General features: G+C 33.0%; 1 long non-coding RNA gene across 1 annotated transcript; it reads right to left on the bottom strand.

Annotated features, from left to right (window-relative positions):
• Positions 1 to 220: 220 nt before the first annotated feature.
• Positions 221 to 1,464, bottom strand: LOC128294177 (uncharacterized). The gene is made up of 2 exons (XR_008284455.1): positions 1,089 to 1,464; positions 221 to 270 (listed from the first exon to the last, which is right to left on the bottom strand). It is a non-coding gene; the product is annotated as an uncharacterized LOC128294177 (long non-coding RNA).
• Positions 1,465 to 10,948: the final 9,484 nt, after the last annotated feature.

Here is a 10,948-nt window from a genome sequence, read left to right on the forward strand (position 1 = left end):
TTCCAAGAAAGTGATGGAAGGGATGCCATCAACAATTTTTTTTTTTTTTTTCGTCTCCCTCGAGTAACTCGATGTCTTCTTCATTCTGCAAATTAATCCTTTCAATCGTGATATTCAAAAGCTTATCTTTCCATGACACCGTTCGAACATTTTGTCATTAACAACAGGATCGTCCAGATCCAGTGGCTCCTCTGGCCTTCGCCTAACCTTTTTTTGCCAATCTCCTAATGTTGTCCCACTGAAACCGTATCACCATTCCCAGATTCCATTCTTGAATATGTGTAAAAAACAAATATATATATATATATATATCAACAAACCAAGCACTAAAAAATATGAATTGATTAACAAACCATATCATAATTTATTTAAATCAATAACGATAATTTCATGGAAAATAAAAACTGAAAAGTTATACTTTTAGAAATTATTTAATTCGCCACATCCCGAATACTCAAAAGAACTCTTTTAAAAATAAAAGGAAATATATCTAAAATTATTTTAGTTTGTGGCACCTCGAGGATTTAAAAGACCAGTTTTAACAAACCAAAAGAAATTTATTTATTTGTTTAAAAATTAACTAATCTGAGACATTCTAAAGATTCCAAAAACATCTTTTAAAAAATAAATGAAATTTATATATTTTAAAATTGCTTAATGATTTTCACGAGGATTAATCTCAAATAAGTAAACACTAAACAATGAGAACAACACAACTCAATGCAGACATACAAGATGCTATGAGAGACACATAGTCTACATAATTACACACACTTGGATAGGAGAAATGATTTCAAGTCACATATAAAACAAGACTACACATCTAACATATAATTACAAATACATATCAAATACATATGATATGCACCTTCAAACCACACATAATTTAATTACATAATTGCACAAATATATGTAGAAAGAAACACATGGATATATCTATACACAGAGATATATGTAAAAACCGAGGTGCCATGATTTTATGTAAGGAGTAAAGCAAGGAACATATGTACATGTAAATACCACGATAAATGGGGTATTAAAGATCCAGAAGTTTTGGGTTGAAAACTTGGAGTGACGACAGAACTAACCTTCAAAGTTTTCGATAGCAAGTCCGACTTCATAATCATGGGTACTGCTTTTATCCTCTTTTTCAGATTGTGCTTGTAGGTGGTGAACTGTGAGGGTTGAGGGATGATGAAAGTTCAAGCAGTGGGTTTTGGAACTTATGGTGAGATTAGAAGTGTAAGAAAGTGAAAGTGATCAAAGTTGTAATGCATGAAGGGCTTTTACCAAAACCCCATCTCTTTCTCTTTTGCTTTCCTCTACTTTAGCTTCTAAGGTCTCTTATTACTCCATGGTCATGCTCCACTTCTCCCAATTCTCTCCTTCCCTGTAGATCTTTCTCAGAGTCTCTCTTTTCTCCCCTAGACTTTTCTCATCTCTTTCGATAATATCTATTTAGTCTCTCGTTTAAAAGAAAACAATTAAAATATAATAACTCTTTTTAGGTTAAAAATATAATAATTAAAAATAATATTAGTATAATAATAATAACTACAAAATAATAATCCTTCGAGGTCATCTCGGACAAAATATGATTGTTGGCATAACTATTGAGGTTAAAATTTGTTTTTCACAGTAATATTAAATGAGTACAGCATTTTCGTATTTTCCTTAAAATTATGGTTCGACAAATCAAGCTAAATAAAAAAAAACAATTATGCTTACAGCTTTTGGAAATTAGATTTTTATGAAGCGATTTTATTATTCTCACTTTTTACAATAACGTTAAATTTTAAAATAACATATCAAGTGTATACTTTGATACATAAATTTTAATTTAATATAATTATATACATGAAATTTTATTTATGGTTCAAATATTTATATGAAATATTAATTTTGATTTAAACATACATATTTTAAAAATAAATACATCAATTTATTTTTATATTGAATAAATATAATTATTTGTGTATACAATATATAAATATAAAAAAATGTTATATCAACAATTATATTAATAATTTATGAATTTTAAATCAAATTAAAATTTTATGTTTAAATTAAAATTAATATATAATTTTAAAATTTATCCAAATATATTAAATAATTGAAAGTTTTCCAAATTACTGTTTTTTCATACGTTTTAAACATATTATTACCGACCCAGGCTTTTTCTGACAGTAGCGTTAAACTCGCCTTAAATTAATGTTAAGAGTTATTCGACAGAATTATATAAAAAGCCAGGCCCAATGAATTGGACTTTAAAACGGGAAAGGTTCAACGAAAATTTTGTAGTGCCTAGATAATGCGATGGAAATTAACTTATAAGGAGTTAGGGTCCATAGGATCAGCCCACTCTAGATTTGTCCATTGGGTAGGTCCGCTTGAAATCTTTTTAAAATTTTTAGTTTAGTTCAAATCAGATTAAAATTCAAAACATTAAAATATAAAGTAAGATCACAAAATATAGGTGTTTTTGGGTCCGATTTGGGTAGAGCGCAGCTAAAATATTAGCTCCATTTATTAAGTTCAAGTTTGAAAATTGGATCTAAAATTTTGTTTATGTCCAACGTAGATAAAGATGATAAAATTTGAATTCAACTCAACTGTCCATGTTAAATTTTTATATAATTTTTTAAAAATATATAATACATTAAAAATATTAAAATAAATATCTTTTAAAAATTAAAAAATTAAAAATATGTATACTAATATTAAGATAAGTACAACTTAACAAGCAAATACCTTTAAAATAAGTAATAAAATTAACAATAAAATAAGAATTATATAATATCCAAATAATAATAAACAAAATAGTAATAAAATAATAATGAAATAGTAACAATATAATAAAAAATAATAAAAATATAATTTTTATTTTACAAATTCAAAAAGACTCGGGCTAAAAAAACGTTTTACTCGAAAGCTAACCCATTTCCTAAACAACTTTTTTTTTTTTGCCTAAATTAATTTTTCAGACCTATATTTTCAGGTGAGCCGACCGACCCTGTAGAGTTCTAAAATGCAAACCTGCATATTAAGAACCCAAAAGCTCTTGCCAACCGTGCGAATCGCGAATTGTAAAGCAAACAAAAGCTTTGTTTTTTGGCATTGTGAAGTCACCCTTGGGGTCCTAATTCCAAAACCAAAGTTTGCAGATTCCATTGCGCACTTGCCTTATCTTTTCATTATCAACTTGTAAAGTACCAGCAGACAAGACAGGTAGAGAGACAACGAAGGAAAGAACCAAAAATCTCCCCAGACCAAGATTCTTTTTTATAGGATTTTTATTTTAAATTAAGGGCATTTTAAAAAGGTCAATTTCTTCTATTAGTCCCTACACTCTATGTAACTCGTGTATTTAGTCTTTAGACTTTTATTTGGTAAATTTTAGCTATTGTACTTTTTTATTTTGATCAGTTTTGATCATTACAGTAGTTGTTAAATCCACTTGACAGTAGTTGTTAAATCCACTTGGTTAACTTCTATAATTAGTTTCATACTATGCGTAAAATTATAAATTTGGTTAAGATTCTCCAACTGGATCATTCTTAGTCCCTATAATTTTCAAACTTCAAATTTTCAACCTTGATGCAAGCAATAGCCATTAAATCCATAAAATGGCTTTTATATGAATAAAATGTAAAAATAGCAAGCAAATATGACAGTACACATATGATAATATGCTTGTCACATCAGGTTTTGGAAATAGTAAATTAATTTGATGAATTTAGCAACCAGTATTTAATCATGACTAAAATTTTAAAACTATAGGGACTAAAAATAAAATTGAAGTTTAATGATTTAATCAACATGTTATACGTAGAACATGGATGAAAAGTAAATTTTAACCCATTTCTAAAATATATGGCAAATATGATCACATATAGTGTACATATTACAAGTTTTTAGTTGCAACCACAATTCAATGGCAAGATTGAGGTCTTGGGAAAAGTAAGATCTTAGGTTTGAGTCCTACTTATATAGACCATATATGGGCAAGTTGTGAGTTGAATTAGTTTATTGACTTGGCTAAATAAGCCTAATGTGTCATTTTGGTTTTTTAATTGGCATATTAGCCCATTTTTTTGAAATTTAAAGAAATAGGCCGATTTTGGAGAGAAAGTCTAAAAGCATGCCCAGCTCGGCCTTTGATTTTTTTAGGGTTAGGGTTTTTTGTTAAGAATTAAAGTTTAGGGTTTAAGGTTTCAAAAGTGAAACAGTGAAAGTTTATAAGTAGATTTGAGAGGGCAGGGATGCAATAACGCGTTTCATAACACGTACTTTTCTTATGTCATGTTAGGATAGGACCATTACCTTAGAAACCCATCTTATGGAAGTTAGGTTTCAGGGTGATAATTCATGATACAGTCATGGGTCGAAGTCTATATAGAGGTCCCAATCGACGGTCGTGATACAAGCACGGGTTCGAGTATAATTGGGGGCCAGTTAACACTCATTATATGATCACAAGTTCAAGCTTTTTGGATACCTACAAACGATGCCTTCTATATACCATACATAAGATTGAAGTCATAATCATAAGGAAAAACGAAGGGCTTTTTGGAGTAATCAATAAATTTTTTCTCTATTTCTAGGCAACCAGTATCTTTAACCTTTCATTCTTATCCGAAGGTTGACACCGAGCTGGACACAAGAAGGCTCTTAGGCAAAGAGCGAATGTTCCGGCACAATAGAGGTCAAACTTGGGTCAACGCGACAGCGGCTGTAGTTATTAATAGGTTGTTCAATAATGGCAAACATTGTCACCTCGAAAGGAGCTTCACCTTTACTACACTGCAATAGTTGCTGCTCGCCTGAGAGTCTTTTTGTATCCACAGCGGTGCCAACCTTTGAATAAGAAGGAAGGTTAAAGATAACGGCTACATAGAAATGAAGAAAAAATTACATTGATTATAGCGAGAAGCCCCACAATCTTTCCTTATGATTATGCCCTCAAACTTCTGTATTGAATTTATAAGGCAACATCTCCGGGTATTCAAAAAGTTTGAGTTGGTGTCCGCATAGCAACCATCAAGTAGCTCCCCGATTATACTCCTATACATGACCTCATAACTACTGCCGATAAAGACCTTTATGTAAACTTCCACTCATGACCATAGAAAGCAAAATCACCCCGGAACCCAACTTTCACAGGATAGGTTTTCGAGGTAATGGTCTCATCTCGATAGGATATAAGAAATGAATGCGTCTCGGAGTGATATCACCTTATCGTCGACTCAAGAATACCTCAAACAGGAAATTTTATTAGCGACGAAATTTTTTAACAATGAAGTGGGGAAGAAAATTGATAGAGAAAAATATTGTAAAGTGGAGAGATGGAGGTCGAGAGAGATTATGGGTTTATGAATAATGGATTATGAAGGGAGAGCCCCACTTTTATAGGCGTGGAGGCAGATAAGATTGGAAAGAAGAAAACCACGTGGTTAAAAATGTGTCACAAGAGAGGTGTTTTCATCGAATATCTGAAAAAGGAGCCTTAAATCTTACCTGGGATCAAGGCACTTTTGTCAAGCTTTGAGTGGTGGTAGTAAGAAAGCTCACCTAGCTAGACGAGCTTTCTTACCATTTCCACTAAAAGCCTGACAAAAGTGCCTTTCCCCCGAGAATCCCAGGAATGTTTTGTAGCATGTTTTGAACACTGAAAAGCCTTTGAAGCATGCATTTGATAAAATTAGTTGATCTTTAAAGCACTCTTTGAAGCACGTGTTTGAAGCACCCAATTTATAAGCGGCCTTAAAACCAGCAAACTCCTTCGTTAAAGATTTGAACACTACTTCAATATGAATGTTCACGTCTAGCTCAGCCCCATAGTCCTATGCTTCTGCAAAGAATCCCATAAGCTTAAGCATATGTTCTTTGACTAGATTGCCAAGTTTTTGCTGAGAGTTACCAAATTTGTAATAGTGGATTATCAAGCCAATACGACTTAGCCTCCAAGAAAATCCTCTAAATTCGTCATGATCTCTTTGGCAGTATGAAAATTCTCATGTTGTTTTTGCAACACACTACTCATGCTCGCTAACATTTAACATCAAGAAATCGAGTTAGAATCTCTCCAGGGATTTCTCGCTTTGGGATGAGCTTCAAGAGGGCATGTTTCATCAAAAATGAATTTGTGTTTCTCACAATTGTGAACTATTAGCAAGTTCTGTTTCCATTCTCAAAAGTTATCCCCATTTAATTTTTTCTCAGTAAGAATGCTAATAAGAGGAGTAGGAGACATATTGGAACTGAAAAATAAAGATTCACTAATTATTATATTTATATTAAGTATATAATTTAATTTCAGCAACATATCAAGAATGCAGTATGATGCATGTGTCTTGTATTAAAACCTTGAAAAAACATTCTTCCATTACTATGTTCATTCTCATACCCATAAATCATGTCGCCTTGGGGTCTCATAATTAACTAGCAAGAACATGGATTACATCCAATCAGTTCGTGAATCTTAATTCTTAAGACTCCATACGAACCAATGACCCTTAAACATTTGGCCATCATCTTTAACTTAAATATCGTTTCTTGGGAAACTATTTAATAAGAGAAGATATTGAGTGTGTAACCACTTACTCAACACTCATCATGAACATGCTTTCATTGTAGTCATCTTGGGACAATCACATCGAGAGTCATGCATGACTAGTTGTCCTTAAAAGAAAATCTCATCCAGTGAACCCACATGATAAAGTTTACCTTAAGGTGCGACCATGGTAGGAATCGGCTCGAAACTTTACCAAGTTATCACTTAGGGACCATCAATGGAGGTCATAAGTCTTGTTAAATGACCTTTTCCCATTTAATATTTTAAAATAACATGCAAGGTCTTTTTTATTTCATATTTCAAGAAAGTTTATACAATAGTCTAGTGGAATCCTTACCTAATCTATATGACATGCTTCCAATATATGCATGACATGCTATGACAATTTTATAATATTCACATTCATTTATGCACAAGAATCAATCAATCATAAAACAAACATTTCTTCTTTTGAGGGAAAAACCAAAGAAGTGAATGTGAATCATGCACCAGGAAGGGTCCCAAGAAAGGAGGTGATTCAAATTTGACCGCTTAAAAATCAAGCCTTTCCTAACTAGAGCCAATCCTAAACATGCACCTTTTCGTTACCACATTTCTCACAGTAATCGAATAATCTAAAGAACTGAATAGAATAATACAACACATGTATTTTTTCATTACCACACGTCTTATTTTTAATCGATCGACTATGGATAATCTCATATACATATTACAATTATAACATTACATAATATAAATATTATAAACAATTATAAAACAGATATATAGGGAGATAGATAATTAAAATAAAATTTTCACTCAAGGCTTCCATTATTCTATTTCTAGAAAATAAATGAAAAAAAATAAAATTACATAGCTTTTTGCCACAAGACATTCCTTGGGTCTTCAACGGTCATCACCTCATCTTCTCCTCATCATGGACTTCTTTTAGAAAAATTACATTTAAGTCTTATATCCGTTTCTGGCTAACAAGAATTTTATGAATTAAAAAAACAGTCCTACGTGGAGATGATAGTCTACAATCTATTTTTTAAGAACCACAATCTTGGCAAAAAAAAAAACAATTACATAACAAATATATAATATTGCATCCATTCCCATATATAACTCAAAGCATGCATAAGATCTAAAGAATGACACTTTCTATGTAATCAAATCATTTAAGAAGAAGAGAAATTTATTTTGATTATCTGTTTATACTTATAGATAGAGCACAACCTAATTTTCATACCAATTGTTGGAAATTGTGTTTGGAAAACGCAGCGAAAAATAAATTTAAGGAGAAACCAGAATTTTAAAAAAAATTCAAAATAATAACTTGATTGTGATATCTAAAGTAGTAAACATTTAATTAAAATTGTACATTTTTTATTCGTCTAGGATGAACGCTTCCATTGGTAATTTTTCTTTACTATCCTAAAGCTCACATTTGTCGAGTGTGGGCTCCCTTCAAATAAGAAAATTTTTCACAAAAATTACCAATGGAATAATTTCGAAATTTCTCTAAATTTGTAAGCCAAATTGCAAATAAGAAAAATATCTCTAGAAATTTTCTGAAATAATGTCTTCAAAGAATTTTCTCTCTACAAATTTCTCTTGCATTCAAGTGTGTGAAAAATAATGACTCAATACTCTCTTTATATAGGTAAAGTTTGGAGAATTCTACTATGATTAAACTTAATCACTTTAATATTAAATTAATAAAATATTATTAAGATAAGTATTTAATTTAATCTAATTTAAAATTTATTAAAATAATATTATTTTTGAAATAGTTAATCTGAAATCAAATTCTCTGATAGAGTCCCAGTAAGAGTGTAATTCTTCTGTTGCTCAATCACCAAAGACACACCATCACCAACCATTTTTCGGCTACTAGAATGCTACCGGCACCTCGAGCTAATTCATTTTCTACCGGTTCGGTCTGTGCCAGTGACAGCCCGACCAATCTAGTCCAGTCACCGGTTGGATCATCGGCCCGGTTTCACATACCAAGTACGATTCGACCAGTTTTTGGGTCTTGGTCTTGATTTTAGGCTCCCAGTCCCAATTTACGATCTCAAGTCTAATTTTCAAGTTCAATTATGTAACACCCCAAATTTGGCCTAAATGTTAGTCCCGAATCTGGGGTGTCACATTGAAGTGTTTTTCAAAAACTATGTTTTCATTGAAACCCTTCTTACTATTTTTAAAAAACTTTTGGTCATTAAAACTTGTATGAAACCCCAATTTACGTTAGTTTAATTTCAAAACATGGTGTATTGAAAAATACATAATTTTATTCCCAAAATCTCTTTTAGTTGCGGTAGCTCGTTTTAAAATAATTACTAAAACTTGATGTTAAAAAGTTAAGTTGCGAAAGCAATTTGAAAATGTTGTGAAAATGTAGTGTTGTTTTAGAAACAATTAACATTTTGAGAAAACCGTGATTTACTTCAAACAGGTATAAATCAAAGTAAATGAAACCCAAAGTTAAAATCCAAAAACTCTAAAAGGCCTTCTTACAAAAATTAAAACCCAAAACGGAATCTAAACCATAAATAAAGTCCAAAGAATAATAAGACTGCAGTCGTGTGACCATCTCTGAGTCCTTCGCAGCACCGATCCTCCTAATGCTGGGGATTACCTGCACAGTTAATAGATGGGGTGAGATTATGAAAACTTAGTGTGTGATCCCCTTACTAGAGTAACAGTCAATATACCGAACAAAAACAGAAACAGTCTGAGCCAGTGCCTTTTAACAGTAACAGTACAGTCCAGTTTAGAGCATATGTGGGCCAAAGCCCATTACAATATCATTTACGTCACAGCCCATAACAGAATCAATTGAGCCTAGCCCATCATAGTAACAAAATAGAGTGTGTGAATCCATGGATGCATGCTATCCCATCCAACCCTGCACTACCTGTAGGGAATAACTCACTCACGTCATCCCTACACTTACAATGTTAGCACTGGTTGCAGCACTAACCGAAATCGTAGTAAAGCTGCTAGTACATAAATGGCTTTAAGCCTTCAGTAGCAGTATTATAATTGGAACAAAGCCATCGGTAACTGGAATAAGTTTGACACATAGCCATCAGTAACGGTAATATAATTGGCACACAGCCATGGGTAAATATGATCGACACAGAGTCATCAATAAATATGATAGACACATAACCACTGGTAAATATGATCTTCACAAAGCCATAATCAACAGAGCATAGAGCCATATTTAGGTTGACATAGAGCCATAATCAGATTAAGCAGCACTAGGCCATCCATCAGTCCACAGTCATCTCGTACGACCCGTGCGATCCTATCAGAATTTCCTCCGTATCAATGTCCCAACCCCATACAATATGTCGTGTATGTCGTGCTCAATCATCACACGTATATGTAAAATGGCCATGCTCAGTAACAATCATTTAAACATATATTAAAAGCATATCAGTCGTACAACCCCCGTCAAGTCAGTTAGAACACAGTCATACAATCACAGTCAAATTGGTCAAATTCGTAGTCTAAGTTGGTCATATACTCACAATGGCAAAATAGTCATTTTACCCTACAGGGGTATTTTGGTAATTTTACACTACAACGGTATTTTAGTAATTTTACAAACTGAGGTCTTATTGACCCAATAGATGGTCCACCGTCACCTCGAGCAACTTAAGTAACCTAAACAGACATAACGATGTAAGAGGGCCTAAGGCCAATTACTCGGCCCAAGTGGGCCTACACATTCATGTGGCCCATTTAGCCTAGAAACAACCACAGCTATGCAAACATCACATTCCAAACAACACTTACCACATCACATACATTTATCTGTGTGGGGCCCACGAGCCCATTGGGCCCACACGACCCATTTAGCCCAACGAGGCCCAGAACAAACTAAGACCACGAGAGCGCTCGTGGTGCCTCTACAGTATAACACCCATGTCCATAGGCTCGGTTCACCACACGTGCGACCGTACGCCCATATGGCATCATACGCCATATTTTCTGTTTTTTGGCATTTTGCCAATCAACAATCATAGCAGTGTAAACAACACATATTTTCATCTTTCAAATAATTATCAAATACTGCATACAAAAACACACGCTTTAGGCTTTACAGCCGATCATCAAACATAGCATACGGTTACACACCTGATCACGTAGAGTAATAAGAATTCCCAAGCGTCGGAACCTATTGAAACATAACAACAATTAATCACTTATCAACAGAGTTAAAAGAACATTAATCAAACCCTTAGCCGAAGGATCAACTGCACTTGCCTTGACTCGAACGGTCAACTGTGATTTGCCTACTTAATCCAAAGTTTGGTGCAGTCACCCTTCCGCAACCTGGCAAAAAGTCTCGAGCCGTCGACACCCTAGTCGCTT

The sequence above is a fragment of the Gossypium arboreum genome, chromosome 6, assembly GCF_025698485.1.
Source record: "Gossypium arboreum isolate Shixiya-1 chromosome 6, ASM2569848v2, whole genome shotgun sequence".
Classification (NCBI taxonomy): domain Eukaryota; kingdom Viridiplantae; phylum Streptophyta; class Magnoliopsida; order Malvales; family Malvaceae; genus Gossypium; species Gossypium arboreum.